The sequence below is a fragment of the Arachis hypogaea genome, chromosome 6 (genome assembly GCF_003086295.3).
Source record: "Arachis hypogaea cultivar Tifrunner chromosome 6, arahy.Tifrunner.gnm2.J5K5, whole genome shotgun sequence".
In the NCBI taxonomy this organism is placed as follows: Eukaryota; Viridiplantae; Streptophyta; class Magnoliopsida; order Fabales; family Fabaceae; genus Arachis; species Arachis hypogaea.
The window spans coordinates 60924635-60931817 of record NC_092041.1 but is presented as its reverse complement, the minus strand read 5'-3'; the positions used below and the strand labels follow the sequence as shown (position 1 = coordinate 60931817).

Below are 7183 nucleotides of genomic sequence, written 5' to 3'. Positions count from 1 at the left end.
CTAGACTAATGACTAAGAATTACATAAGAAGGGTAAAACAGTCTTTTAGTGCTAAAATCTGCTTTTGGGTCCCACTTGGTGAGTGTTTGGGCTGAGCTTGAATGGGATCCACGTGCTAGGAGGCCTCTAAGGCATTGAACACTGGAATAGGGCAGGAGAATGGCGTTGAACGTTCGTTTTGGGCCTTCAATTTTGAAGCAAAGTATAGACTTCTGTATCTCCAGAAAAGCTCTTTCAAATGCAAGGAGGTCAGACCCGGACAACATCTGTAGTACTTTTTCTACCTCTGAATCATACTTTTTCTCCAACTCCTCAATCTCAGCCAGAAAATACCTGAAATTGCACAGAAACACACAAACTCAAAGTAGAATCCAAAAATGTGAATTTTACACTAAAAGCTAAGAAAACTCAATAAAACTTAATCAAAACATACTAAAAACTATATGAAAATGATGACAAAAAGCGTATAAAATATTCGCTCATCAGTAATCTAAATGTGACATGTAATTCGACCTAAGAACTACTTTTAAATTTTATTAGAAAACTAAATAATTTTTATGCTTAATCTCTTGATTAATTAATTTATGACTAAGTAATGCTTGAGAAACTGAGGAACCAATGAATTGGAAATCAGTTACAAAAGATTTGTTATGAAAATATCTTGCAAACTTCAAGATAAGTAAACAAGGTTTGATTTCTCTAAAAGCATAAACAACTCCGAAGTCTTTGACCCTCACTATTACTGTCATCTTTCAAATCAACATTCAAGCTCTTTGTTCATAAGCATTCAAGCGTTTAAGGTTCTCATGCTCTCAGCATGACACAATTTTATCCCCTTTAAAATAAGGTTTTATTAATCTAGTTTGGAATTTAATCTTCCATTTGTTTGCTAAATATTTTAATCCTCATGGGAAGGATATCTACTCACTGTGGTATTACTTGAGTGATCAAATACACTTGCCATTATCCATAAGCTTCAATTTTACTCATTAAGTTTTTGGCGTCGTTGTCAGGAATTAATTGAGATTGACAACGTAATATCCGGTTAAAACATAACTTAGATCTTGTTTACTTTCTTTTCTTTTATTTCACTTTTGGTTTCTTTATTTTGAGTTTACTTCTTTATCTCTTCCTTTATTTTCTCTATTCTTCTTTTCAGGTTTTCTTTTTCCTTTCTTATTTTTCTTTTTTTTTGTTCATCCTCTTTTATTTTATATTCTTTATTTTGTTTAAATCATTTCTAAATTTAGATCATATTTCACTTTCTTTTATTTTTTCATCCCTTTAGTTGGTTTAAAATTCCTTATCCTTTAGTTTCTTTTATTCCACGTCCTTTTTCTTTTCCTTATTCTTCTGTCTTTATTATTTCCTCCCTTTATTCCACAAGATATGTTTAATCTTGTTTTCATTGGTGTTAGATAGAATAACTACTGATAATGAATGTGTAATATGATTAAGAAAGAACATTGCTTCTTTTTCTCAAAAAGAAAATGAACCATTCTATGAAGCATGGGAGAGGTATAAAAAATATCTCAAAGGATGTCCACATCATGCCCTATTCGATTGGTTGATAATTTACATCTTTTATGATGGAGTTTTTCAAACCTCGAAAGTAATAATCGATTCAGCAGTAAGAGGTTCATTACTAAAAAGAACATCTGAAGACGTATTAGCAGCAATAGCGATTATAGCCAACAATTTGAGGAAGGAAAACTATAAAGAGATGAATAAAACACACAACATTGAAAAGCGCTTGTTGGGAGACAACTCAACCATGATTAATATCTTCTTTTGCATTCTTGTTTCTTTTGGTTAAGAGCACTTAGTTATCATCATCATCTTCTTCTCCTTCTTCTTCCTCTGTTGCATGCATATTTCCATTCTTCTGATTTATATTAAAAAAATAATATTATGGGGATTATGCGCTAGGCACCATGATCACATGCCTGACGTGTGAATCAATAAAGTTCCCAGGGGAGTACAAATGCAAAGATACCTAGCATCCTTAACTGACTCCGGACATTTTCAAATTCAATACCCCTAATTTAAAATCACATTGATTAGGGTTTTATCTTATCCTTTTTCTTTCCATGCACGTATGCTTTTTCCATGATTTACACCCATTATTCTGGCAATCTTAAGTTTAACGTAAATCTCTAAGCTTGGTGTAAACCCTTAAGTTTAGTGTTGGTAACACCATGGACCAGCACAAGAAGCAGTGATGATAACTGAATAAACTTGGGTAAGATATAATAAGATGAATCCTCTCTAATGGTGGTTAGTTTTTTTTGTCTGCTTTTAGTTTTTTTATCTATGTTTTGTATTTTGTTTTCCTTCCTGTTTTCTTTTCTCACATACTCTATCTTTCTTTTCTTATTCTATTTCTCTATTCTCTAAAAACTTAAAATTTGTATGCTTGTTCCTCTAGTAACTATTCCTATGGAGGATATCTTAATGAAAAGATTGAATTAAATAATTCAAAAACAAACAGTAGAGGTGCTTAAGTATATGTGGTTACATTTGGAAAAAAAAGTTCTAAAATGCTTGAATCTTGAGGAAATAGAAAAAAAATCTTCAAGAACGGAGATTTAAAGAAGTATTATGAGAATTCAATCATCAATTACTTAAAGCAGGTTCAAATTAAAAAAAGGGAGTCTGTAAAGATTAAAAAATCGAATGTTCTAAGGCTCTGAGCACCAATGATTAGGGCCCAGTTATGTGCATGTGATGTGTCTATTGTAAGGATAGACTTGGGCTAGTAAATCCAAGAGGTTCTTTATTACTCGATAACTTGGCCGACTAGATGGGGATTATCAATTGAAAGTCCGCTTAAAGAGTTTTTTTAAGACAAAATATTGAGAAGTCCAAACATGCTCTGGGCATCGCTGTCTAGATCAAAATCTAATGATGTGCTTGTGGTGTGACTGTGTCAAGGAGAGGCTTCGATAATTAGATCCGAGGGGTGCTTTATCACCTGATAACTTGGGGCAACTAGCTCGAGAATATTGTTTGAAAGTCCATTTAAGAGTTGCCTTATGACAAAACACTAGGAATCAAAAGCCCGCAAGGATCTCTCCTCTAACCCAAATAAGAACTATATTGCCTTCAAGTCAAACAAATTCAAAAGAATTCTCATAATATAATTTGAATTTAAATTTTGAAAATTCATAAATCCTATGTATGCAAGATTCATGAAGGATAAGAAAAGCCGAATGTAACCATAAGGATTATCATTAATTCCACTCTTATTTTCAATCTTAAAAGCTTTTTCAAATCTTTTTCATTAAGCTAAACTCTGTTTATCTTTCTTTTTTCTTCATGACAAGCAAAGTTCTTAAGTTTGGTGTTACGATGACACGTCATCTTAAGCAATTTTTAAGTTCTTTTCCATTTCATTTTCTTAGGTTTTAATCAAATTTATTATGTTTTCAAATAGGATTTAATAAATAATCAAATATTTGGATTTGGTATAGTGTTTTCATGTTTTTCTAAAATTTGACTACAAAACAAGCAAGAATTAAAGATTTTTCACAAAGAAAACTGTAATAACCGCAATTAATTAACCGCTTAACTAAAATAATTTAATTGCCCAAAATAGGTTCCAAAAATTTTATAATATTAATTAGAAAATACAAATATGATATTTGGACTCAGTAGATTTTTTCTGAGTTAGAAAATGTAATTTTCTGTAGAAAATTGCGTAAAAACTCGTACCAGTAAATTAGTCGGCAGTATCGGCTTAAATCTGTTTGGTACTGTGGGAGAGTAGTAAAAACTATAGAAAAACTTCAAAAAATAACTAAAGTTAAAAATTGGGCGCTAATTTTAAAGGTTTGGCCCGTAATTGGGCCAAATGGGCCACGGGTTGGACTGGGCCCAAGTTAGGCCCAAGCCCAACATATAAAACACCTAAGTGAGGCTAACTCAGCCCCATTTCACCACATAACTCAAAAACAAAGCTGAAGTGAAAGAGGAAAGAGGAGAGAGCTTTTCCACCATTGTTACTATTCATCACTAACTTCCCAAGCTCATAACTTGAGCTATAGTGCTCCGATTCGCGTGCCGTTAGTTTCATTCATATTTTGTTGGTAAGATTTTGAAAGTTCTTCTCCATTTTGCATCCTTGAGAAATTCAAAACTTTGCACTTGAGTATTGAGTAGATTTTGTGTTTTTGATTTATTAGGTGGTATCTAAGGTTGGGTTATTGGTGGTTTGTTCCACAAACACCATTGGGAAAGGTAAGAAAACTCTTTACCTTTGTGGATTTGTGAATTTGGTAACTCTAGGTTAATTTATGGTAATTTGTATGATTTTATTTTGTGTTCTTGCATTTGTTGGAATTTATTGGAGCTTTGGATGTCAGTTGATGATGACGGCGCCATTTTGATGATGACGTTTTGAGTGTCGGTCTGGATTTTCTTCTTATAGAAAGAATTACTTCGTTGTAAGCATAGTTCTAAACCAACAAACAATTCCCACATCAAAAATATTGGTTGTCACATGTATAAACACCAATGAAAATTAACCAAAGTATTTAGACTCCGGGTCATCTCACGAGGAATTGCAATGAAGTGTATGCTTATTGGCTATGAGAGGTATAGGGGGTTTTGGTTGATGAGAGGGGCAATAAAATAAAAAGACAAGAAAAGTAAATTGAGCAAGTAATTAAAGAAAGCAAGTAATAAAGAGAGACATTCATGGCAATGGATTGAGATCATAGGCTTTCTATCCTAGTCATGCATGATTAATTCATCTTATTTAGTTAACTCTAACAAATAGGGAGAATGTCAAACAAGATTAACCAATCATGTCAGAATAATAAACAAGAATTTATCTCATTACGTCAACTCCAACGAATAGGGAGAAAGTCTAATGAGACTAGCTAATCTCAATCAAAAAGTCCTAAATCGACTTACTAATTAAACTAGCAAAAGACTAGCGTCAATGGAAATAATCTTCCATAAGTCCTAATCAACTCACTAATTAAACTAGCAAAAGATTAGCGTCAATGGAAACAATACTAGCTAACAACTCTATATTACCAACATGAGTTGGGTTTCATGACTCAAGATTGCCCGATCACTCTTTCCAAGCCAAGAATGCTCAAAATCTACTCTAACATCCTACCAAGCATTTTGTCAAACACTTGGTAGGCATAAAAGGAAAGCATAGTAAAATTGCAAGGAATGTAAATCTACACTACTCAATTGCAATGAATTAAAAAACAACAAATCCCAAATCAACAATAAAGGAACATAAATCATAAATTGCATTGAATTGAAAATAGAAGAACAAAAATGCATCAACATAAAAGTAAGCAATTACAAGAATGAAATACAAAATTAAAGAGAGAAAGAGTAGAGGAACAAGAAATTGTAAAGGAAAAGTAAATCAAAGCATGAATTAAACCTAGATCTAAGAAATTCTAATCCTAATTCTAGATAGAAGAGGGAGCTTCTCTCTCTAGAAAACTAACTAAAGGCTCATGTTGGCTAAACTAATTGCTCCCCATTTGCTTGGACTTCAATTCTGCATGAAATACACTCAGAAACAAGTTGGAATTGGGCCTGGGCTGCTCAGAAATTGCCCCCAGCGATTTGCCTTTAAGTGGGCCAAGTAAGAGTATCGGCGCGTGCGCGCCATGTGCGCGTGCGCGTCGATAGGCAAATCCTCATTCACGCGGAAGCGGTATGTACGCGTGCGCGTCCTTTTGGAAAACCACTTTTGCACGTGTGCACCTTGTACGCGTGCGCATCCATTGGTGCATTCCAAATCTTTGTTTCTTCATGCATTCTCCTCTTAGCATGCTTTTCTCTTCATTTCTTCCATCCAATACTTGCCTTATGGACCTGAAATTACTTAACAAACACATCAAGGCATCGAATGGGATTAAAGTGAATTAAAATCACCAATTTAAGGCCTAAAAAGCACGTTTTTACATTTAAGCACAATTCAAGGGAGAATTACAAAACCATGCTATTTCATTGAATAAATGTGGGAAAAAGTGGATAAATCCCCCAAAATAAGGACAAAATAAACCACGAAATCGGGGTTTATCAAATCTCCCCACACTTAAACTAAGCATGTCCTCATGCTAAAATCAAGAAAGAAGCAAAGGGTATCACATTTATTCAATGCAAACTACTAATGCAATCTATCAATATGCAATCTATCTACATGAATGCATCCACTTGGTCAAAACATGTCAATTTCCAAGAATACATATATAAGTATAAGGGCTAAAGCAATAGCAATCAAATCAACCCACAATTGAATTGAATCAATGAAAGATTTTACAAACTTGCAAGAAAAGATGATTAAGGGTGGAAACATGTACTTGAGCGATCGAACCCTTACCGGATGTGTATCCGCCCTAGGCACTCAAGTGTATGGGGTTGATTCACTCCATTCTCCCCTAATCATGCTTTCCAAGATTTGTATTTTATCTAACAATCAACAATTACTTTATGCGTGCATACAAATATCATGAGGACTTTTCCATAGGTTGTAATGGGGCTAGGGTCAAGGTAGGATGCATATGGTCAAGTGAGCTAGAAATTTGAATCTTTGATTAACTTAAACTTCCCACCTAACCTATGACAACCTATACAATTTTAAACAAACCTAACTACCTATTCTTCACTTTTTCACACACTCATGCATTCCTTCTTGATCACCACACATATGCATTGGTTATTATTGAACTTCACCTTGGGGTATTTTGTCCCCTTTTTATTGTAATTCTTTTTCTTTCTTTTTCTATATTAAATTTTTTTTAATCAAGTATATATACAAGTACCAATGCATATGGTTTCACATTTGATTAATACATGAGTATGTACCCAATTTCCAAGATTTTTCAACAAAGATGTAAACACACTTTTATCTATACCCACTGTTCCCAACTCTCCCAAACTTGAATGATAAGCACTCTCACTAGCTTAAGCTAATCAAAGATCCAAACAATGGACATTTATTGTTTTTCACTTAAGGCTTGTAATGTGCTAACATTAAGAACAAATGGGTTAGGCATAGGCTCAAAATTGGTTAACAATGGAAGATAAAAGGTAGGCTATTTGGGTAAGTGAGCTATTTGAACAATGGCCTCAATCATATAAATGCATGTATACACAAATAATGGACATAAAGAATTAAACAGATCAAAGATTACAATCATAGGAA

The 7183-nt window shown here is 33.5% G+C and overlaps 1 non-coding gene across 1 annotated transcript; it reads right to left on the bottom strand.

Moving 5' to 3' along the window:
* Positions 1 to 1449: 1449 nt before the first annotated feature.
* On the bottom strand, positions 1450 to 1557 carry LOC112699573 (small nucleolar RNA R71). Its single transcript, XR_003152520.1, has one exon. It is a non-coding gene; the product is annotated as a small nucleolar RNA R71 (small nucleolar RNA).
* Positions 1558 to 7183: the final 5626 nt, after the last annotated feature.